Genomic DNA, 25631 nt, shown 5'->3' with positions numbered 1-25631 from the left:
CAAAGTCAACCACCTGTTCGCTAGATCCCATCCCCACTCAGCTAGTCAAAGATTCCCCTCAAAGGACTGGCAGGACCTATAATTAGTATGATGAATGCATCGCTTGCGTCAGGTGTTGTACCTGATCAATTTAAGGTAGCGGTTGTTAGACCGCTCCTTAAGAAGTCAAATTTGGATCCACAAGTTCTTAACAACTACAGGCCTGTCTCAAAGGTCCCATTTCAATCTAAAAGTCTTGAGAGAATAGTTGTTGCCCAACGTCAATCGTATCTGGATTCAAATAATATACTTGAGAAATTTCAGTCTGGTTTCTGAAACTGCATTAACAAGAGTCGTAAATGATATTCTCTTAGCTACTGATGCGGGGAATGCAACAGTGCTTGTGCTTCTAGATCTTAGAGCTGCCTTTGACACGGTTGACCTCTCTGTTTTGTTACACAGGCTTGAGTTTGAGGTTGGCTTATCTAGAACCGTCCTTCAGTGGTTTACATCACATTTTACTCATCGTTTTCATTATGTTCAAATATCTAATAATTGTACTGCTTCATCAATGTCACCAGTTCAATTTGGGGTACCAGAAGATCAGTGCTGGGACCAATATTGCTCTCTCTCTCTACATGCTGCTGCTAGGTAGGATAATATGAAAAAATAATATGAACTTTCATTCATATGCTGATGACACTCAAATAAACATTTTGTTTACACCAAACGACAACTCTTCTATTATCAGTTTAGTTAAATGCATTAAGGAAGGAAATACTTGGATGTGTGAAAACGTTTTGTTACTCAACTCTGAGAAAACTGAGGATCTGTTGATCGGAGGCAACAATACTGATAGGACTACTATAACTTCAGCACTTAACTCAGAGGATTTAAACATTTGCCTCATAAGAGACAGCACGTTACCTAGGCGGCATATTAGACACAAGGCTCTTAACAACTTGCATTGTTAAGTGCCTTGGGAAGCCCTTGTTGTGAAAGGCGCTATATAGAAATACATTGATTTGAACTGAATTGACAATGTAAAATGTTGTGTGTGTTGTTTGTTAAACAAGACTGTCTTTATTTATAAAAAAATAAAAGGAATTTGCTAGGAATGCAAACGTTAGGTTGCGCTTCTTCATGCTGCATCGTCGGCATGAGTGGAGCTTTTTAAACGTCTGTACTTACTGCGCCCCATAAGAAATCGTTTGTCCCCGTTCAAAAGCGATTGTGCGATGTCCTGCAGTGTTCGCAAAGCAAACCTTTGACAGTTTGAAAAGAGGAATTTATTCTGCTTCCTGTGCGTGCGTGCAGTAGTTACAAAGTTGAACGTCTTTACACGATCTGCTGCAGTTTTCAGTGGGCGGGCTTTGTCAGATGGCTTGGAAAAACGCACTGTGTTTCGGCTCGGGAAACATCATGAGAAGTGTCCTGCATGTTTTCTGTGTATAGCTGTCTTTTAACGCATACAGAATTCATTCGAAATCATTGGATTCTCCAATTAACAAGGGTCCCTTAAAGGATGAGTCAAAGTAACGTCTAATCAGATTAGTTTCCTTAGAGCTGGTTCAGAGTTTGCTCAAGAGTTTACCTTTCACAGATGCGCAAAGAAGAATGTTGGGGGCGCACGCTTCAAGGTGCCTTACAGCTGTAGGGAGTGATTCGAGACGATTCGTGGCGTGTGCTCGTTCCCATATACCATACGCCCCGGGGTGCAGTGCTAGGATGACGTACAATACCGCTTGGGCACGTAACGGCGTTATATGCAAGTGCGGGACGTGAGGGTTTTCGTTTGTTCATTTTGTTTTGCTCTGCTTTGCTTTGTTTCGTGGTCAAGAGGCGTAAGGTAAGTCGTAATCCAGGGAGAACACTGGTGGCAAACAGTCCGAGGTGAGAGGCGAGGTCCAAAGTCGAAAAGGCAGAAGGGGAGTCCAATATCCAGAATAAACGAGGTAATGGAAAAAACGCCAGGTAGAGCTCTCAAGGAGTAGACTCAATACCAGCGGGAAGCAGGTAAAGATGGTAAAAATAGCACTGCGTACCGCACGGTGGAGTGTGTGCAGGTGGGTTAACTCGTGCGGCGGCGTTTATTAATAATCACCCACTGCTGGTGCTGATTAGATCGCTTAAGAGTTGGTCTTAACTGCCTGGCGGTCATGACAAGCTCCTCTTTAAGCTGTGGTTTAGTTTTGCATTCATGTGTTTCTAGAGCAGTTATTTATGGGGGTGGGTGGGTCTTTCACAGAGGCTCAGGACAAATCCCCTGCATGAAAGTCTACTGTGTGCGTACAAACAGGTCAAGAGCCAGGCAGGAGGACAATGGACAGAAGAAGCAACGAACTAAAAATAAAAGAACGAATATGAAAAAGCCACCATCTTTTTCTTTTTGACATTTTCCGACTTTCATGCAAGCCAGGACAAAGTTGCTCGTAGCTACTTGTGGATTCAAATACTCTATCGAGTGCTTTGATGAGTTTTTGCAATTTGATTGTCGTCCTGTCAGCCTGTTTCTGTTTTTTTTTTCAACCTAGTGATGGAAAGTTAGAGGGAAATGATGGAGCAATCAATAACCGCTCCGGAAAAATGGCAGAAAGAAATGGCCCGTCACTAAGGACATTTGTGAAGCAGAGGAGTGACATCACCACAAAGGCGACTTATTCTGCTGATCGTTTTGGTGAATAATGATTGAGGCGCGTTAAGAGAAAGGTAGCTGCGTCAGCATGCTTAGGCTGCAAAGGATAAAGCAAAGGTTTACTCCATGCTGAAAAGAGAAGAAAAGAAGCACAACGTTTCGGCTGTGGAGCCTTCTGCGCCATCTTCTTTAGCGATGGTGATGATGTTTACATTGGAAAAACTGAGACATGCATACTGGAGGGGCTTGAACCACCAACTGTTCAGTTAACAGCCAAATGCACTAACCGATTGCATCACAGAGTCTGACGGTCTTTTGTGCTCCCTACATTTGCAGGTTTATGGTCAAAGAAAACAATCGTTTGCGCTTCTTGTAGCCAGCAATATTTTTTCACTGACAACCAAGAAATGGATTTCATCTTTCACAAAATGTATGGATTTCTTCAAAAACACGTTATTCCAGAAAGGAAATGAATTCTTGCATTAAACTGAACAAAGCTGTACATGTTTGTCTGAAATGATACATTTGGCACAACAAGACACGGAGAGAGGCACAGCTGGTATTCAGACCCAGGATCGCCTGCTTACTAGGCAGGCACTTTAAGCCACTAGGGAGCACCGCACTTTTACAGACACTTGGACACATCTGCGCTCGGTGTGCACTTAACATAATCTCTGAGCCTGTTGCCTCTTTCCCGTTTAATAGCAGAACTGACGCCAAGAGAAATGATGAGAAATGGCATTTAACGGGCACTTTTCATGTCCAAGGAGCTCAATGCCCTTGACACCTCCCCAAGGCGACAGAGCTGTGCATTCTTTGGCGACACCATTTTTTCTTTTGTTTAATTTCTATACTTATTGATAGAATAAAAACGATATGTCATGTACTGTAAGGGAAATGTCTCTTTTCATGGGGAAAGCTAGCACCAGCAAATGTTGTGTTTAGAAGAAGTGATTTAACATGACACGTGACCTAATTTACCGGAGCAAAAGCTCACCCAGCAAGCCCTGCTTTACTTCTACAGGAGAGAAGTACTGTAGAGTCTGCAAGATGTTCAGCTGGGTAGCTACGTCAGCATGCCTCGGCTGCAAAGGAACAAGTAATAGGTTTATTGCATGCTGAAAAGAGAAGAACGGAAACACAGCGTTTCGACTGTGAGGTCTTCTCACACCTGAAGAAGCCTCACACCTGTAAAAGGCTCCATGGTTTTCTTTCTTCTCTTTTCAACATGGAATACACCTATTGTCTGCAAGATGTGACAATTTCATGGTGTTTTGGAAGAAAACCTTTTTTCTTTGAATTCAAAATCAATCGGAATTTCAGCACGACACATCAACACTTTTTCTGTTTTAAGGAGATGATATTTTAAACCTGATAAAAATAGTAGGAAACACAAGTTTCTTGCTGTGAAAATTTAGATGGGGAAGTGTACTACTAGTAGCAGTGTAGAGCTCTCTGTGGTGGAGTGCAAGTGCGTGTTCTATGGGCCAGTGGCGTAATGGATAACGCGTCTGACTTCGGATCAGAAGATTGTAGGTTCGAGTCATGCCTGGCTCGTGAGGCTTTTAAACCTCTCAGGTTCCTCGGTAACAGGTTGCCGTCATGTATATGAACTATAGAAAAGCATTTGCCACAACCTGTAAATTAGCACGCAAGTGTGGGCTGGTGAACACAGAACTGTATGGAGATCATCTCCAGCTCCGAGCTCAATTGCAATGAAAAAACATGCAGAACAGAACTGGAGAGCAGCTGAATTTGTGCTCAGTAGGGTGGGGAGGACTCAGCATTGCTATTGTTCTAATTGGCATGAACTGCAGGGGATCTGAATCAGAACATGTCAGTTAGTTCGATCATTGCGTCAATATGTAGGCCACGTTAATACAGAATTATTACTTTGTCTGTCTCGTCTTTGTATATAGCTGAATGTCCCTGACAATTTCATGTTAGTTTTTAAGAACGACATTGGTGCTAATATATACATATATAGCATATAAGGAACACGTAAAAGTTGAGTCCATGCTGAAAAGATAAGAAAACCGCCACAACGTTTCATCTTGGAATAAATCTTTACTTGTTGTTTTGCAGCCTACCCATTCTGACCTAACTCCTCCCTTGAAATTCCCTAACAGATAAGGGTACGTAACGGCTCATGCGATGCTCAGTTGCAATTTGTCCCAAAACAAACAAGAACAGCAGCTGAGGGTTTGAGTTTGAACATGCACTGTATTAAAGCAGCTTTTATTTCCATTGATAAATGCTAGATATTCCTACAGAGATTCTCCAGGTGAGTAAGCGATTCCTGTTTCTGTTTCTATTTCTTTTTCATATATATATACAGTATATATATATATATGTTACATGTGTCTCTGCAATAGTATAAATGTGTTATACACTATCAGGGGCTGCTTTTTTGTGCACCTCATCTACAACAAGGGTTTTTTTTTCATTTATGTTTGTGGACCTTCACCATTTGAGGAAGTGAGTTAGATAAGAAAGTTACAGGTATGGTGAGCAATGACTGACAAAGGCACGTACTGCGTATTCCTTACAGAAGTGTAAGCAATTTGTTCTAAAAAACACCGGCTAAAGTCCAACATCGTTAGCAATCTTATTACTTAAAAAGAATTAACATCAATAAACTGTAAGGTGCTGGTACATGCGAGTAGATTTGATCTTCTATTAAACAAAAATGCAATTACAGCTCTAAAAAGGTCAACCTAGACTTCTGTAACAGATCTGTTCAGGTCATCGCTGTTTCTCTGACCTTGTGAGTCTTTGGAATTTTAAAAGTGTATTTTGCTTGCCTTTCGTGTGGTCTGTGTACAAGTCACTGTGGCGTATGCGGTCCTACACAGCCTTGCTATAGACGTGACGAGCCTCCGCTATGTTGCAATGGAGAACAGGTTCAGTACGGAGCTGCCGAGAAAATTCAGCTGGAAAGCTCGTTGCAGAAAAGCATCGTTATCTGTGTCCAGCGGCAAAGCGTCCTTCGTGGGTGCCGAAGAATCGATTTCACAGGCTGCGGGTCCAGGCGATTTAGAGTGCTAAAGGTCCCAGCGAAAACGAAACGGCGCTAGTCCTTTTACACGCACGCACGCAACCAAATGCAAAGGACGCCGTAGTCGGCAGGATTTGAACCTGCGCGGGGAGACCCCAACGGATTTCAAGTCCGTCACCTTAACCACTCGGCCACGACTACAGCGAGCGCCGCGGCCGCTGCCTTCTTGCTACAATCGAACAGGGAGTGCGAGGCGGCCGCGGCAGCGGAGGCAACTTTTTTCAAGTTCGCTCTCCGTTTAAGAAACCTTTTACGCCATACGTGCAAGCACACACACACACGGCGTTAAGTCAGAGGACTTAAGGGTGGCTTCAAGTTGGAATGATAAAGTCTCCCCGTTCGGACATGAAAACAGAACGTTCTTAGACAGAAAGCAATCAACAACGGAGACATGTGGACGACGATTTTAGTCACTGCACTTTGAATAGCATTTTTACTCCAGTTACAGGAGATGCACCAATGGCCCTTGACCTACGCTCTTACCAATGCCTTGAACATTCAAACAAAACAGCCCTCAAGTCCTGCGGTTTAATATAACGCTGTTACGTGTCGAGGCAGTATTTGACTCTGTCCTACCGTTGAGACACGGGGCGTATATGGAAACGAACACATGCTACGGATCGTCTCTAATCGGTCCCTACAGCTGGAAGGCTCCTTGAAGCGTGCACCCCCATCATTCATCTTTCCGCATCTGTGAAAGGTAGACTCTTGAGCAATGTTTGAGCCAGCTCTAAGGCAACTAGTGCTATTGGACAGACGCCTCTGGAAGATCCTAAGAGTCTCTTAACACCACTTCCAGCAGCAAGCTTAATTGTTCGCTGGAGGTCTCCCACCCAGGTACTGACCAGGCAAAGAATCACCAGTACATTGAATGAGGAAGTTAATCCTGAAATCCAATTACATATCTCAAGGTAAGACAAATCCATAAGAACATGTCTTAGTATTACTTCGTTTACATTAGTATGGCACTGAGTTGGAGCTCCTCTTTAAGCTGTGGTTTAGTTTTGCATTCATGTGTTTCTAGAGCAGTTATTTATGGGGGTGGGTGGGTCTTTCACAGAGGCTCAGGACAAATCCCCTGCATGAAAGTCTACTGTGTGCGTTCAAACAGGTCAAGAGCCAGGCAGGAGGACAATGGACAGAAGAAGCAACGAACTAAAAATAAAAGAACGAATATGAAAAAGCCACCATCTTTTTCTTTTTGACATTTTCCGACTTTCATGCAAGCCAGGACAAAGTTGCTCGTAGCTACTTGTGGATTCAAATACTCTATCGAGTGCTTTGATGAGTTTTTGCAATTTGATTGTCGTCCTGTCAGCCTGTTTCTGTTTTTTTTTTTTCAATCTAGTGATGGAAAGTAAGAGGGAAATGATGGAGCAATCAATAACCGCTCTGGAAAAATGGCAGAAAGAAATGGTCCGTCACTAAGGACATTTGTGAAGCAGAGGAGTGACATCACCACAAAGGCGACACATTCTGCTGATGGTTTTGGTGAATAATGATTGAGGCGCGTTAAAAGAAAGGTAGCTGTGTCAGCATGCGTAGGCTGCAAAGGATCAAGCAAAGGTTTACTCCATGCTGAAAAGAGAAGAAAAGAAGCACAACGTTTCGACTGTGGAGCCTTCTGCGCCATCTTCTTTAGCGGTGATGATGTTTACATTGGAAAAACGGAGACATGCATCCCTGGGTGGGCTTGAACCACCAACCTTTCGGTTAACAGCCGAACGCGCTAACCGATTGCCACAGAGACTGACGGCCGCTTGTGCTCCCTACATTTGCAGGTTTATGGTCAAAGAAAACAATCACTTGCGCTTCTTGCAGCCGGCAATCTTTTTCCACTGACAACCAAGAAATGGATTTCATCTTTCACAAGCTGTATGGATTTCTTCAAAAACAAGTTATTCCAGAAAGGAAATGAATTCTTGCATTAAACTGAACCAAGCTGTACATGTTTGTCTGAAATGATACATTCGGCACAACAAGACACGGAGAGAGGCACCGCTGGTATTCAGACCCAGGATCGCCTGCTTACTAGGCGGGAAAAGGCGAAGTGCTGCTTCTCCTTTCCTGGTGCTATAAATACGCTAAATCACTTGGCCCTGCTGCCATGGAAATGAGTTCTTCAGATAACCACACATCTTGCGTTCACGCCTCTTGTGCTCTACTTATGCCTTTGAAAACCTAATGAATAAAGCTGAAAGAACCGACACGATATGTAGGTGCTCTTAAAGCACGCAGTAAAGAACTGTTAACAGCAAGGGTTTCAGTGGGTTAACTGAGGAGAAGGCGTGATCGCTAATTGTTGACTTTTTATTTGGTGTTAGAAACACTCTTACTGTGCATGACGTGCAACAAATGTAGCCACAGAAATTGCATCACGCTTTCATGTATGCTATTGCAGACACCAACGTTGCCTAGATAGAAAACCGAAATAGCCGTGGGTTTGCTTGCTGGTCTGAAGGATCTCTCTTCGAATCGCTATCATTTGTCAATGGAAGTAAAAGGCGCTGCACAGAGAGGACCACTGTCGTGAGGCCGGTTAGCTCAGTTGGTTAGAGCATCGTGCTAATAACGCCAAAGTTGCGGGTTCGAGCCCCTTACTGGCCAGGTCCTTTTCTCCTCTCTTACCAAAGCTGTTAGGTTCCTTTCCGTGGTGAGATGGGTTGTCATGCAACGCTGCCACATAGTGCCGACAGACAATTAAATGACAAAAATGAAGAGAGTTAAAGCAGCTGGAGAGGTTATCTTACAACTTTTGAGCTGACACAGTTTTGGAACTGCACTGTACCTATATGGTACGCTGCACTGTACCATATAGGCAGCCAAGAGTCTCCAAAACAAAACAGAATTGACAGTCATATAATGTCCATTAACCCCGGTTTTAAACGCAGCATCATGTCTGCCATCATAAGAATATGAGTCCAATATTTTAGAATATAGTCAGAATGACTTCTAACCTTACCTGTGGTGTCTTTAATCCCTATTGCTCAATGCATGGTGTACGTACTGCATACATGTGTCTTGAGAATGAGGAATGGGCCCCTGAGACAGTCATTTGCCTGTTTCACAAATGATCGTATTTTACTAGAGATTCTGTTTGGGATTCAGATGTGCATTTGGACAGCAATCCCTTTCAAGAAATGATACGTTCTGGATGAGGACAAAGGTGCTGGAACACTGTATTTAGGATGTGTTTGCAGTGATTGTGTGTCTCCTGCTTCAACGCAGTGATATATAGATGTGCTCCTGTAATTTATTGGTACAAGCCCAGGGCAGTAAGCAGTCTGAGGATTTATTTCCAGACGGCATAGAACAGTGAAGCAGTGAAGTAGTGCAACACACTGGATCATTATATTATTAGAATCTATTCTACTTAAATTATTACATTATACACAACTTGAGTTCATTTTAAAAATTAAAAGGTAATGAAAGGAATGCATTTTCATGAGAAAGATAATACCGATATGCATGTGATAATCTTCCTTATATCATGTCGTGCATCATTTGGACACTTTGTGGGCTTGAAATACAAAGAAAATCATGTTCTATGGTACAAGACAAATACAAAACTTAAGCTTTTATTTTAATTAGATTTGTTTATTAAGCATAAGCAATCATTTATTACATTAATATATGTGAAAATGACATTTTAGCACCATAATATTACATACAGGTCTCTAGCTTCAACAGTGATATATATATATATATGCTCAGTGATTTATTGGTACATGCCCAGGGCAATAATCAGAATTAGTATTTATTTCCATACGGGCTACAGGTAGTGTTGTGAAATACTTCAACACACTGGATCGCAGATTTAGACCCCCTGCACTCTTACTCCTTAAAAACCAAAGAAATGAAGATATGTAGCAATCACATTGTAACAGGGGTGACAGTGACTTAATGCTTATACTAGTGGACTTCTGGTACCTTTAGGGTACGGTGTTCCCTGAAGGGCTCTCAAACCCCGCATTTCAGATGCCTAGCTGTATCGCTGATGTGTTGCACCTCAGAATCACTTTTAAACCTTACCTCTGGTATCTTTAATCCCTATTGCTCAACGCATGGTGAAAGTATTGCATAAATGTGTCTGAAAATGAGCAATGGGCACCTGAGAGACTCATTTGCCTGTTTCACAAATGATCATATTTGACTAGAGATTCTGTTTGGGATTCAGTTGTGCATTCTGACAGCAATCTCTTTCAAAAAATGATTTTACCTTATCGCGGCTTTGCCCTTCTTGCCTCTTTGGACAATATCTCCATCTTGTGGTCGTTGTTGGTAATGTCTAGACAATATCTCCATCTTGTGGTCGTTGTTGTAAATGTTTTCTTATGCCCTTTTTTATTTCAATTCTCTATTAGTTGATTCTAGAATCTCTACAATAGAGTTGAAAACATCAGTTTTATAGCAGACAATATGACATTATTTATAGTCCAATTAGAAATTTATTACCCTGTTTTTAACATTATAACAAATTAAAATTGATTAAAACTAAGTTTGGAACACCAGGGAACATAAAAAATGATTTTTAGGAAAACCATGAGGTTCTCTGTGTCCGATGCCTGCAAGGGGAGAAAGCTAGAATCCTTTGATTTTTCAAAATTTGAAAATAAACATTATATAACAACAGCTTTCATTCCTAGGAGTGAAAAACAACCATTTTTGAAGACATATTAGTTTCTAAACATTTTTGCAATTTACGTTGCATTGTCCAATGTGATGTTGTAATACAGTTTAGAATACAGTAAGTCTAAACTGTATCAGCTTTATTTATGGGTTGCAATTTAGAAAAAGTCAAAAACCGCACTCAAAATGCAATTTAGAGCTTTCTGGCAAGAGGAGACACCCAAATTATAATGTAACATGCCACTGTTTGTGCATGAACAAAGTTATACTGCAATTTTCCTTAGATACGCGATTAAAAAAAATAATTTTTTTGAATCCCCGGCCGAACACATTCCATAAGAATCAGCGCTTTTATACAGTATATCGCCTTTAAACACATATATTTAAACACGCGTTTACGATTTAAATCAAAACGCGATTCAAATCAATATAAATGTTTATTTTGTAACGCATAGGTGACTATTCATTGTTATTAAAAAGACGTAAATTCGATCATGTTGTGATATTTAGAAATATAAATTTGTTTTGATGCGAGTGAGGTTTTATTTAATCTCTGACCAAGGGAAATGTTTCATTTTTTCAAAGAAATGTTTGTTAAAAATTAAAGTCATAGTTCCATGAGATTCAACCATAGACCATGTGACATAGGAGTCAGGAACCTAACCCACAGCACCACCAGCGCAGACACATGCTGAGGGCTGAAAAAGCACTACAGAAACATTATCGACTATAAAATAATGTAATTAGGCACAGAAGAAGTTTACAGCACAGTACAATAATAAATGCTGACCATGACTTTAGAAGCATAAATTACCTTACACTCAATTTAAACACAAGCTGTCTTTAGCCCTCTAAGCTGGTTCATACAGAAATGTAGAGAACCAGGCTCAGAACACACAGCTTCATTAGCGAATACATATGCAGAACAACTAGAGAAGATGTTTTACAGAGGATGGATTTTTAGAAACATCCCATCAGTGACATCACTGAAGTCAACTCCTAGGTAACTGTCGTGTGGATAGTTTCACAAGAATCAGACAAAGGTTTAAGCATCGCTTATTTTAGATAAAACTGCAAAAAAAAAAAAACAACCCATAATGTACTTCTTTGCGGCTCTGTTTGCCCAAATCATATATTCACAACGTGAAATTAGAAAATAATATTACGTAACCAAAAACCGCAATATGGAAACAGAACCTGTGTAATTGTTGACAGATGATGTACTCGTACCATTTTTACAAGACGAACTACAACATTTAAAAAATGACTTGTATGTACTTGATATCTCTAATCAATCCACTGCACTGCATTAAAACAAAACAAAAACTAAAACGCCCTGGGCATACCGTTTCGCGCTTCTTATCAGTTGCTCAAAAGCAATTTGACCGTATGAAATGCATAATATAAACCTAGAAACATATACGTGAGGAGTATTTACATAGTATCGGTGTCAAGACATACCTCTCAAATACTGTAAATCAAGTTAAAAATATCTCAAGACCGATTCTGGTCATAATGAAACCATGTTTCGTGTATGTTTTCTTTAAAGTACCGAGACCAGCCATATACTGTATGTTTATGTTCCAAAATTAATATCGTTTATGGCCTTCACACGCGTTGCAGCATGCTCCTATTCTTTTTATGCTCAGGCACTAAGATTTCCCTTCAGTGGTAAAATTCCATATAAATATTCAATACTTAAACGGGCACAATTAAGACATTAAATATACATATACATATACAAACTGTATACAGTACAGTTTGCATACGGTAATATGTTTATGTTCCTAAATCAACCTCTTTTATGAGCATGTGAAAGGCATGGTGAATCGATTCTCAAAAATTACTGTACTTTGCATGATTGGAAAAAAATGCGTGATTGCGAAATGCTGTGGTGTTACTTTTACAAAGACGGTCAATGAAAAAAATAATGTGGACCAGGGCAATACTTTGAGTTTACAGCTTGTCCAAGGTCATTTATGATTAATACTATTAGTAATATCTTCATTAAAGACTTTGATGGCTACAGCTCAAACATGAGAAGTTGAGCTTTATTAGCTCCACCTTGCGGAAATTCCAGATACTATTATTTTGCTAGCGGTATTTACCGGTAACTCGTGGTATTTACCGGTAACTTGTGGTAGACTGCGTACAGCGTACGCCCGCGCATTTTGAATGGCTGCATCTGTAGCAATCATATTGTAGCAGACACTCATTTGCCTGTTTCACAAATTATCATATTTTGCTAGAGATTCTGTTTGGGATACGGATGTGCATTCTGACAGCAATCTCTTACAAAAAATGATTTTACCTTATGCCCTTCTTGCCTCTTTGGACAATATCGCCATCTTGTGGTCGTTGTTGGTAATGTCTAGACAATATCTCCATCTTGTGGTCTTTGTTGGTAATGTTTTCTTATGCCCTTTTTTATTTCAATTCTCTATTAGTTGATTCTAGAATCTCTACAATAGAGTTGAAAACATCAGTTTTATAGCAGACAATATGACATTATTTATAGTCCAATTAGAAATTTATTACCCTGTTTTTAACATAATAACAAATTAAAATTGATTAAAACTAAGTTTGGAACACCAGGGAACATAAAAAATGATTTTTAGGAAAACCATGAGGTTCTCTGTGTCCGATGCCTGCAAGGGGAGAAAGCTAGAATCCTTTGATTTTTCAAAATTTGAAAATAAACATTATATAACAACAGCTTTCATTCCTAGGAGTGAAAAACAACCATTTTTGAAGACATATTAGTTTCTAAAACACTACAATAAAGTTAAAAACATCCATTTTATATTACATTATTTTTTGTGAAATAATTAAATTGGCTTATTTCTCTCGCATTAAATTGGCTACAAATGCAAGAATTCAACCAGATATTCTTGTAAAATGTATACTGTTGCATTGCAGTTAGTTAATGTAGTTAGTCCATAGTCAGCAATCTAAACTTTATTGTTAAGCTTTAATGATTGATGTTGTACCAGTAACCTTTAGAAATACTATAGTACTTCACAAATGCTTTGTGTGTTTGGAAATCTTTTGAGTAAAAGCCTTATAAAAATAGGTTTAGTTTTTACAGGACATCACAAAGAAATAGGATGGTATAATTCTTATAATTGCTTAGTGATTGTATTTGGAAGATTATGCACTAAACAGACTTCAGGGATGCCAGTGGATCATTGTGCTATTTGGAATTATTCCAAAAATCAAGTGACCTCTTTGCTGTAGTATTTTTAGTATTATTTATTTAGTATTAATAAAGAATAGATTTATTAAAGTCATGCGATGTGCAAGCAGGATATGTAAAATAATTTAAAATAAAGTTTTTTATTATTGTTATAGAGAAACATGATCAGATTTTCCCTGGTTCAGAAAAAAGACGATTAAAATCTGTAATCTTTCCACTTGTATGTCATCAGACATTAACGAGTACAACCCCCCTCTCTGCCGGAGTGCTGGCTGTGATGAATTAAACCAATTTCACAGGTATTTTCAAAGTAGGAAGTACAGTGTTAACTAGTAGATGGCCTCCTCAATGAAATCACTTCAACATGCTAATGCGTTGGTGTAACAGTCCCGGCGTGGCAAGCTTCCAATGTCAACTCGACTCGATTGGAAGACAATGAACGTATTTTAGCCCTAAATGAATTAACAGCAAACATGGTTTACATAAAAGACATTTTTCCAAGAAAGTTTATAATAATACGATCTATAGTTGAAATCTGAGCCTAAATATAAAGAAAAAAGCATTTTCAGAGAGCAATCACGCTGTGTTTATGTAGAAAAAGCGATTAGGCTTATGAGCAATCTAATTACCTATTCGCTTAAAACGCTATATAAAATAAAGTTTATTTAAAGATGAATGATAAGTGTCGCAGTTTAAATAATTTTCGTAGTAGGGCTTGGACAGATTCCAAGTGCATTTTTGCAATTTAAGTTGCATTGTCCAATGTGATGTTGTAATACAGTTTAGAATACAGTAAGTCTAAACTGTATCAGCTTTATTTATGGGTTGCAATTTAGAAAAAGTCAAAAACCGCACTCAAAATGCAATTTAGAGCTTTCTGGCAAGAGGAGACACCCAAATTATAATGTAACATGCCACTGTTTGTGCATGAACAAAGTTATACTGCAATTTTCCTTAGATACGCAATTAAAAAAAATAATTTTTTTGAATCCCCGGCCGAACACATTCCATAAGAATCAGCGCTTTTATACAGTATATCGCCTTTAAACACATATATTTAAACACGCGTTTACGATTTAAATCAAAACGCGATTCAAATCAATATAAATGTTTATTTTGTAACGCATAGGTGACTATTCATTGTTATTAAAAAAACGTAAATTCGATCATGTTGTGATATTTAGAAATATAAATTTGTTTTGATGCGAGTGAGGTTTTATTTAATCTCTGACCAAGGGAAATGTTTCATTTTTTCAAAGAAATGTTTGTTAAAAATTAAAGTCATAGTTCCATGAGATTCAACCACAAACCATGTGACATAGGAGTCAGGAACCTAACCCACAGCACCACCAGCGCAGACACATGCTGAGGGCTGAAAAAGCACTACAGAAACATTATCGACTATAAAATAATGTAATTAGGCACAGAAGAAGTTTACAGCACAGTACAATAATAAATGCTGACCATGACTTTAGAAGCATAAATTACCTTACACTCAATTTAAACACAAGCTGTCTTTAGCCCTCTAAGCTGGTTCATACAGAAATGTAGAGAACCAGGCTCAGAACACACAGCTTCATTAGCGAATACATATGCAGAACAACTAGAGAAGATGTTTTACAGAGGATGGATTTTTAGAAACATCCCATCAATGACATCACTGAAGTCAACTCCTAGGTAACTGTCGTGTGGATAGTTTCACAAGAATCAGACAAAGGTTTAAGCATCGCTTATTTTAGATAAAACTGCAAAAAAACAACAACAACCCATAATGTACTTCTTTGCGGCTCTGTTTGCCCAAATCATATATTCACAACGTGAATTAGAAAATAATATTACGTAACCAAAAACCGCAATATGGAAACAGAACCTGTGTAATTGTTGACAGATGATGTACTCGTACCATTTTTACAAGACGAACTACAACATTTAAAAAATGACTTGTATGTACTTGATATCTCTAATCAATCCACTGCACTGCATTAAAACAAAACGAAAACTAAAACGCCCTGGGCATACCGTTTCGCGCTTCTTATCAGTTGCTCAAAAGCAATTTGACCGTATGAAATGCATAATATAAACCTAGAAACATATACGTGAGGAGTATTTACGTAGTATCGGTGTCAAGACATACCTCTCAAATACTGTAAATCAAGTTAAAAATATCTCAAGACCGATTCTGGTCATAATGAAACCATGTTTCGTGTATGTTTTCTTTAAAGTACCGAGACCAGCCATATACTGTATGTTTATGTTCCAAAATTAATATCGTTTATGGCCTTCACACGCGTTGCAGCATGCTCCTATTCTTTTTATGCTCAGGCACTAAGATTTCCCTTCAGTGGTAAAATTCCATATAAATATTCAATACTTAAACGGGCACAGTTAAGACATTAAATATACATATACATATACATATACAAACTGTATACAGTACAGTTTGCATACGGTAATATGTTTATGTTCCTAAATCAACCTCTTTTATGAGCATGTGAAAGGCATGGTGAATCGATTCTCAAAAATTACTGTACTTTGCATGATTGGAAAAAAATGCGTGATTGCGAAATGCTGTGGTGTTACTTTTACAAAGACGGTCAATGAAAAAAATAATGTGGACCAGGGCAATACTTTGAGTTTACAGCTTGTCCAAGGTCATTTATTATTAATACTATTAGTAATATCTTCATTAAAGACTTTGATGGCTACAGCTCAAACATGAGAAGTTGAGCTTTATTAGCTCCACCTTGCGGAAATTCCGGATACTATTATTTTGCTAGCGGTATTTACCGATAACTCGCGGTATATACCGGTAACTTGTGGTAGACTGCGTACAGCGTACGCCTGCGCATTTTGAATGGCTGCATCTGTAGCAATCATATTGTAGTAGACACTCATTTGCCTGTTTCACAAATGATCATATTTTACTAGAGATTCTGTTTGGGATACGGATGTGCATTCTGACAGCAATCTCTTACAAAAAATGATTTTACCTTATGCCCTTCTTGCCTCTTTGGACAATATCGCCATCTTGTGGTCGTTGTTGGTAATGTCTAGACAATATCTCCATCTTGTGGTCTTTGTTGGTAATGTTTTCTTATGCCCTTTTTTATTTCAATTCTCTATTAGTTGATTCTAGAATCTCTACAATAGAGTTGAAAACATCAGTTTTATAGCAGACAATATGACATTATTTATAGTCCAATTAGAAATTTATTACCCTGTTTTTAACATAATAACAAATTAAAATTGATTAAAACTAAGTTTGGAACACCAGGGAACATAAAAAATGATTTTTAGGAAAACCATGAGGTTCTCTGTGTCCGATGCCTGCAAGGGGAGAAAGCTAGAATCCTTTGATTTTTCAAAATTTGAAAATAAACATTATATAACAACAGCTTTCATTCCTAGGAGTGAAAAACAACCATTTTTGAAGACATATTAGTTTCTAAAACACTACAATAAAGTTAAAAACATCCATTTTATATTACATTATTTTTTGTGAAATAATTAAATTGGCTTATTTCTCTCGCATTAAATTGGCTACAAATGCAAGAATTCAACCAGATATTCTTGTAAAATGTATACTGTTGCATTGCAGTTAGTTAATGTAGTTAGTCCATAGTCAGCAATCTAAACTTTATTGTTAAGCTTTAATGATTGATGTTGTACCAGTAACCTTTAGAAATACTATAGTACTTCACAAATGCTTTGTGTGTTTGGAAATCTTTTGAGTAAAAGCCTTATAAAAATAGGTTTAGTTTTTACAGGACATCACAAAGAAATAGGATGGTATAATTCTTATAATTGCTTAGTGATTGTATTTGGAAGATTATGCACTAAACAGACTTCAGGGATGCCAGTGGATCATTGTGCTATTTGGAATTATTCCAAAAATCAAGTGACCTCTTTGCTGTAGTATTTTTAGTATTATTTATTTAGTATTAATAAAGAATAGATTTATTAAAGTCATGCGATGTGCAAGCAGGATATGTAAAATAATTTAAAATAAAGTTTTTTATTATTGTTATAGAGAAACATGATCAGATTTTCCCTGGTTCAGAAAAAAGACGATTAAAATCTGTAATCTTTCCACTTGTATGTCATCAGACATTAACGAGTACAACCCCCCTCTCTGCCGGAGTGCTGGCTGTGATGAATTAAACCAATTTCACAGGTATTTTCAAAGTAGGAAGTACAGTGTTAACTAGTAGATGGCCTCCTCAATGAAATCACTTCAACATGCTAATGCGTTGGTGTAACAGTCCCGGCGTGGCAAGCTTCCAATGTCAACTCGACTCGATTGGAAGACAATGAACGTATTTTAGCCCTAAATGAATTAACAGCAAACATGGTTTACATAAAAGACATTTTTCCAAGAAAGTTTATAATAATACGATCTATAGTTGAAATCTGAGCCTAAATATAAAGAAAAAAGCATTTTCAGAGAGCAATCACGCTGTGTTTATGTAGAAAAAGCGATTAGGCTTATGAGCAATCTAATTACCTATTCGCTTAAAACGCTATATAAAATAAAGTTTATTTAAAGATGAATGATAAGTGTCGCAGTTTAAATAATTTTCGTAGTAGGGCTTGGACAGATTCCAAGTGCATTTTTGCAATTTAAGTTGCATTGTCCAATGTGATGTTGTAATACAGTTTAGAATACAGTAAGTCTAAACTGTATCAGCTTTATTTATGGGTTGCAATTTAGAAAAAGTCAAAAACCGCACTCAAAATGCAATTTAGAGCTTTCTGGCAAGAGGAGACACCCAAATTATAATGTAACATGCCACTGTTTGTGCATGAACAAAGTTATACTGCAATTTTCCTTAGATACGCAATTAAAAAAAATAATTTTTTTGAATCCCCGGCCGAACACATTCCATAAGAATCAGCGCTTTTATACAGTATATCGCCTTTAAACACATATATTTAAACACGCGTTTACGATTTAAATCAAAACGCGATTCAAATCAATATAAATGTTTATTTTGTAACGCATAGGTGACTATTCATTGTTATTAAAAAAACGTAAATTCGATCATGTTGTGATATTTAGAAATATAAATTTGTTTTGATGCGAGTGAGGTTTTATTTAATCTCTGACCAAGGGAAATGTTTCATTTTTTCAAAGAAATGTTTGTTAAAAATTAAAGTCATAGTTCCATGAGATTCAACCACAAACCATGTGACATAGGAGTCAGGAACCTAACCCACAGCACCACCAGCGCAGACACATGCTGAGGGCTGAAAAAGCACTACAGAAACATTATCGACTATAAAATAATGTAATTAGGCACAGAAGAAGTTTACAGCACAGTACAATAATAAATGCTGACCATGACTTTAGAAGCATAAATTACCTTACACTCAATTTAAACACAAGCTGTCTTTAGCCCTCTAAGCTGGTTCATACAGAAATGTAGAGAACCAGGCTCAGAACACACAGCTTCATTAGCGAATACATATGCAGAACAACTAGAGAAGATGTTTTACAGAGGATGGATTTTTAGAAACATCCCATCAATGACATCACTGAAGTCAACTCCTAGGTAACTGTCGTGTGGATAGTTTCACAAGAATCAGACAAAGGTTTAAGCATCGCTTATTTTAGATAAAACTGCAAAAAAACAACAACAACCCATAATGTACTTCTTTGCGGCTCTGTTTGCCCAAATCATATATTCACAACGTGAATTAGAAAATAATATTACGTAACCAAAAACCGCAATATGGAAACAGAACCTGTGTAATTGTTGACAGATGATGTACTCGTACCATTTTTACAAGACGAACTACAACATTTAAAAAATGACTTGTATGTACTTGATATCTCTAATCAATCCACTGCACTGCATTAAAACAAAACGAAAACTAAAACGCCCTGGGCATACCGTTTCGCGCTTCTTATCAGTTGCTCAAAAGCAATTTGACCGTATGAAATGCATAATATAAACCTAGAAACATATACGTGAGGAGTATTTACGTAGTATCGGTGTCAAGACATACCTCTCAAATACTGTAAATCAAGTTAAAAATATCTCAAGACCGATTCTGGTCATAATGAAACCATGTTTCGTGTATGTTTTCTTTAAAGTACCGAGACCAGCCATATACTGTATGTTTATGTTCCAAAATTAATATCGTTTATGGCCTTCACACGCGTTGCAGCATGCTCCTATTCTTTTTATGCTCAGGCACTAAGATTTCCCTTCAGTGGTAAAATTCCATATAAATATTCAATACTTAAACGGGCACAGTTAAGACATTAAATATACATATACATATACATATACAAACTGTATACAGTACAGTTTGCATACGGTAATATGTTTATGTTCCTAAATCAACCTCTTTTATGAGCATGTGAAAGGCATGGTGAATCGATTCTCAAAAATTACTGTACTTTGCATGATTGGAAAAAAATGCGTGATTGCGAAATGCTGTGGTGTTACTTTTACAAAGACGGTCAATGAAAAAAATAATGTGGACCAGGGCAATACTTTGAGTTTACAGCTTGTCCAAGGTCATTTATTATTAATACTATTAGTAATATCTTCATTAAAGACTTTGATGGCTACAGCTCAAACATGAGAAGTTGAGCTTTATTAGCTCCACCTTGCGGAAATTCCGGATACTATTATTTTGCTAGCGGTATTTACCGATAACTCGCGGTATATACCGGTAACTTGTGGTAGACTGCGTACAGCGTACGCCTGCGCATTTTGAATGGCTGCATCTGTAGCAATCATATTGTAGTAGACACTCATTTGCCTGTTTCACAAATGATCATATTTTACTAGAGATTCTGTTTGGGATACGGATGTGCATTCTGACAGCAATCTCTTACAAAAAATGATTTTACCTTATCGCGGCTTTGCCCTTCTTGCCTCTTTGGACAATATCTCCATCTTGTGGTCGTTGTTGGTAATGTCTAGACAATATCTCCATCTTGTGGTCGTTGTTGGTAATGTCTTCTTATAGATAGATACTTTATTGATCCCGTGAGGGAAATTGCAGTGCAACAGCAGCTTAACACACACAACACAGCCACAGTGTAACAAATTATATAATAATAGTACAATACTGTATATATACTGTATATATATATGAAACAGAAATAGAAACAGAAACAGGAATCGCTTACTACCTGGAGAATCTCTGTAGGAATATCTAGCATTTATCAATGGAAATAAAAGCTGCTTTAATACAGTGCATGTTCAAACTCAAACCCTCAGCTGCTGTTCTTGTTTGTTTTGGGACAAATTGCAACTGAGCATCGCATGAGCCGTTACGTACCCTTATCTGTTAGGGAATTTCAAGGGAGGAGTTAGGTCAGAATGGGTAGGCTGCAAAACAACAAGTAAAGATTTATTCCAAGATGAAACGTTGTGGCGGTTTTCTTATCTTTTCAGCATGGACTAAACTTTTACGTGTTCCTTATATGCTATATATGTATATATTAGCACCAATGTCGTTCTTAAAAACTAACATGAAATTGTCAGGGACATTCAGCTATATACAAAGACGAGACAGACAAAGTAATAATTCTATATTAACGTGGCCTACATATTGACGCAATGATCGAACTAAGTGACGTGTTCTGATTCAGATCCCCTGCAGTTCATGCCAATTAGAACAATAGCAATGCTGATTCCTACCCACCCTACTGAGCACAAATTCAGCTGCTCTCCAGTTCTGTTCTGCATGTTTTTTCATTGCAATTGAGCTCGGAGCTGGAGATGATCTCCATACAGTTCTGTGTTAACTAGCCCGCACTTGTGTGCTAATTTACGGGTTGTGGCAGATGCTTTTCTATAGTTCATATACATGACGGCAACCTGTTACCGAGGAACCTGAGAGGTTTAAAAGCCTCACGAGCCAGGCAGGACTCGAACCTACAATCTTCTGATCCGAAGTCAGACGCGTTATCCATTACGCCACTGGCCCATAGAACATGCGCTTGCACTCCACCACAGAGAGCTCTACACTGCTACTAGTAGTACACTTCCCCATCTAAATTTTCACAGCAAGAAACTTGTGTTTCCTACTATTTTTATCAGGTTTAAAATATCATCTCCTTAAAACAGAAAAAGTGTTGGTGTGTCGTGCTGAAATTCTGATTGATTTTGAATTCAAAGAAAAAAGGTTTTCTTCCAAAACACCGTGAAATTGTCACATCTTGCAGACAATAGGTGTATTCCATGTTGAAAAGAGAAGAAAGAAAACCATGGAGCCTTTTACAGGTGTGAGGCTTCTTCAGGTGTGAGAAGATCTCACGGCCGAAATGCTGTGTTTCCGTTCTTCTCTTTTCAGCATGCAATAAACCAATTACTTGTTCCTTTGCAGCCGAGGCATGCTGACGTAGCTACCCAGCTGAACATCTTGCAGACTCTACAGTACTTCTCTCCTGTAGAAGTAAAGCAGGGCTTGCTGGGTGAGCTTTTGCTCCGGTAAATTAGGTCACGTGTCATGTTAAATCACTTCTTCTAAACACAACATTTGCTGGTGCTAGCTTTCCCCATGAAAAGAGACATTTCCCTTACAGTACATGACATATCGTTTTTATTCTATCAATAAGTATAGAAATAAAACAAAAGAAAAAATGTTGTCGCCAAAGAATGCACAGCTCTGTCGCCTTGGGGAGGTGTCAAGGGCATTGAGCTCCTTGGACATGAGAAGTGCCAGATAAATGCCATTTCTCATCATTTCTCTTGGCGTCAGTTCTGCTATTAAATGGGACGGAGGCAACGGGCTCAGAGAGCAGGTTAAGTGCACACCGAACGCAGATGTGTCCAAGTGTCTGTAAAAGCGCGGTGCTCTGCTGGCGCTGTTCCCTAGTGGCTTAAAGTGCCTGCCTAGTAAGCAGGCGATCCTGGGTCTGAATACCAGCGGTGCCTCTCTCCGTGTCTTGTTGTGCCGCATGTCTCATTTCAGACAAACATGTACAGCTTGGTTCAGTTTAATGCAAGAATTCATTTCCTTTCTGGAATAACTTGTTTTTGAAGAAATCCATACAGCTTGTGAAAGATGAAATCCATTTCTTGGTTGTCAGTGGAAAAAGATTGCCGGCTGCAAGAAGCGCAAGTGATTGTTTTCTTTGACCATAAACCTGCAAATGTAGGGCGCACAAAAGACTGTCAGACTCTGTGGTGCTGAAAAGTTGGTGGTTCAAGCCCCTCCAGTATGCGTGTCTCAGTTTTTCCAATGTAAACATCATCACCATCGCTAAAGAAGATGGCGCAGAAGGCTCCACAGCCGAAACGTTGTGCTTCTTTTCTTCTCTTTTCAGCATGGAGTAAACCTTTGCTTTATCCTTTGCAGCCTAAGCATGCTGACGCAGCTACCTTTCTCTTAACACGCCTCAATCATTATTCACCAAAACGATCAGCAGAATAAGTCGCCTTTGTGGTGATGTCACTCCTCTGCTTCACAAATGTCCTTAGTGACGGGCCATTTCTTTCTGCCATTTTTCCGGAGCGGTTATTGATTGCTCCATCATTTCCCTCTTACTTTCCATCACTAGATTGAAAAAAAAAACAGAAACAGGCTGACAGGACGACAATCAAATTGCAAAAACTCATCAAAGCACTCGATAGAGTATTTGAATCCACAAGTAGCTACGAGCAACTTTGTCCTGGCTTGCATGAAAGTCGGAAAATGTCAAAAAGAAAAAGATGGTGGCTTTTTCATATTCGTTCTTTTATTTTTAGTTCGTTGCTTCTTCTGTCCATTGTCCTCCTGCCTGGCTCTTGACCTGTGACTGCTTGAACGCACACAGTAGACTTTCATGCAGGGGATTTGTCCTGAGCCTCTGTGAAAGACCCACCCACCCCCATAAATAACTGCTCTAGAAACACATGAATGCAAAACTAAACCACAGCTTAAAGAGGAGCTTGTCATGACCGCCAGGCAGTTAAGACCAACTCTTAAGCAATCTAAACAGCACCAGCAGCGGGTGATTATTAACAAACGCCGCCGCACGAGTTAACCCACCTGCACACACTCCACCGTGCGGTACGCAGTGCTATTTTTACCATCTTTACCTGCTTCCCACTGGTATTGAGTCTACTCCTTGAGAGCTCTTCCTGGCGTTTTTTCCATTACCTCGTTTATTCTGGATATTGGACTCCCCTTCTGCCTTTTCGACTTTGGACCTCGCCTCTCACCTCGGACTGTTTGCCACCAGTGTTCTCCCTGGATAACGACTTACCTTACGCCTCTTGACCACGAAACAAAGCAAAGCAGAGCAAAACAAAATGAACAAACGAAAACCCTCACGTCCCGCACTTGCATATAACGCCGTTACTTGCCCAAGCGGTATTATACGTCATCCTAGAACTGCACCCCGGGGCGTACGGTATATGGGAACGAGCACACGCCACGAATCGTCTCGAATCACTCCCTACAGCTGTAAGGCGCTTTGAAGCGTGCACCCCCAACATTCTTCTTTGCGCGTCTGTGAAAGGTAAACTCTTGAGCAAACTCTGAACCAGCTCTAAGGAAACTAATCCGATTAGACGTTACTTTGACTCATCTTTTAAGGGACCCTTGTTAATTGGAGAAATCAATGATTTCGAATGAATTCTGTATGCGTTAAAAGACAGCTATACACAGAAAACATGCAGGACACTTCTCATGATGTTTCCCGAGCCGAAACACAGTGCGTTTTTCCAAGCCATCTGACAAAGCCCGCCCACTGAAAACTGCAGCAAATCGTGTAAAGACGTTCAACTTTGTAACTACTGCACGCACAGGAAGCAGAATAAATTCCTCTTTTCAAACTGTCAAAGGTTTGCTTTGCGAACACTGCAGGACATCGCACAATCTCTTTTGAACGGGGACAAACGATTTCTTATGGGGCACAGTAAGTACAGACGTTTAAAAAGCTCAACTCATGCCGACGATGCAGCATGAAGAAGCGCAACCTAACGTTTGCATTCCTAGCAAATTCCTTTATTTTTTGATAAATAAAGACAGTCTTGTTTAACAAACAACACACACAACATTTTACATTGTCAATTCAATTCAAATCAATGTATTTCTATATAGCGCCTTTCACAACAAGGTTGTCCCAAGGCACTTAACAATGCAAGTTTTTAAGAGCCTTGTGTCTAATATGCCGCCTAGGTTACGTGCTGTCTTTTTGAGGCAAATGTTTAAATCCTCTGAGTTAAGTGCTGAAGTTATAGTAGTCCTATCAGTATTGTTGCCTCCGATCAACTGATCCTCATTTTTCTCAGAGTTGAGTAACAAAAAGTTTTCACACATCCAAGTATTTCCTTCCTTAATGCATTTAACTAAACTGATAATAGAAGAGTTGTCGTTTGGTGTAAACAAAATGTTTATTTGAGTGTCATCAGCATATGAATGAAAGTTCATATTATTTTTTCATATTATCCTACCTAGCAGCAGCATGTAGAGAGAGAGAGCAATATTGGTCCCAGCACTGATCTTCTGGTACCCCAAATTGAACTCGTGACATTGATGAAGCAGTACAATTATTAGATATTTGAACATAATGAAAACGATGAGTAAAATGTGAAGTAAACCACTGAAGGACGGTTCCAGATAAGCCAACCTCAAACTCAAGCCTGTGTAACAAAACAGAGAGGTCAACCGTGTCAAAGTCAGCTCTAAGATCTAGAAGCACAAGCACTGTTGCATTCCCCGCATCAGTAGCTAAGAGAATATCATTTATGACTCTTGTTAATGCAGTTTCAGAAACCAGACTGAAATTTCTCAAGTATATTATTTGAATCCAGATACGATTGACGTTGGGCAACAACTATTCTCCCAAGACTTTTAGATTGAAATGGGACCTTTGAGACAGGCCTGTAGTTGTTAAGAACTTGTGGATCCAAATTTGACTTCTTAAGGAGCGGTCTAACAACCGCTACCTTAAATTGATCAGGTACAATGCCTGACGCAAGCGATGCATTCATCATACTAATTATAGGTCCTGCCAGTCCCTCGAGGGAATCTTTGACTAGCTGAGTGGGGATGGGATCTAGCGAACAGGTGGTTGACTTTGTCTTACGTCTGTGTTCATGAGTCCACCATAAGAAGAAATCTGAACAGGAGTGGTGATCATGCGAGGTCACCATGGAGGAAACCACTGCTCTCCCCCCCAA

At 38.9% G+C, this 25631-nt stretch overlaps 3 non-coding genes across 3 annotated transcripts; 1 reads left to right on the top strand and 2 right to left on the bottom strand.

Annotated features, from left to right (window-relative positions):
• The first annotated feature begins 4098 nt into the window (after positions 1-4098).
• On the top strand, positions 4099-4171 carry trnar-ucg (transfer RNA arginine (anticodon UCG)). Its single transcript has one exon. It is a non-coding gene; the product is annotated as a tRNA-Arg (tRNA).
• A 1560-nt stretch (positions 4172-5731) lies between these two features.
• On the bottom strand, positions 5732-5813 carry trnas-uga (transfer RNA serine (anticodon UGA)). The gene has a single exon. It is a non-coding gene; the product is annotated as a tRNA-Ser (tRNA).
• A 15561-nt stretch (positions 5814-21374) lies between these two features.
• Positions 21375-21447, bottom strand: trnar-ucg (transfer RNA arginine (anticodon UCG)). Its single transcript has one exon. It is a non-coding gene; the product is annotated as a tRNA-Arg (tRNA).
• Positions 21448-25631: the final 4184 nt, after the last annotated feature.

This window comes from Lepisosteus platostomus, unplaced genomic scaffold (assembly GCF_059453375.1).
Source record: "Lepisosteus platostomus isolate fLepPlt1 unplaced genomic scaffold, fLepPlt1.hap1 Scaffold_54_H1, whole genome shotgun sequence".
NCBI classification, from domain to species: Eukaryota; Metazoa; Chordata; class Actinopteri; order Semionotiformes; family Lepisosteidae; genus Lepisosteus; species Lepisosteus platostomus.
Note: the sequence above shows the minus strand (reverse complement) of the source record. Positions and strands in the feature narration are given on the sequence as shown.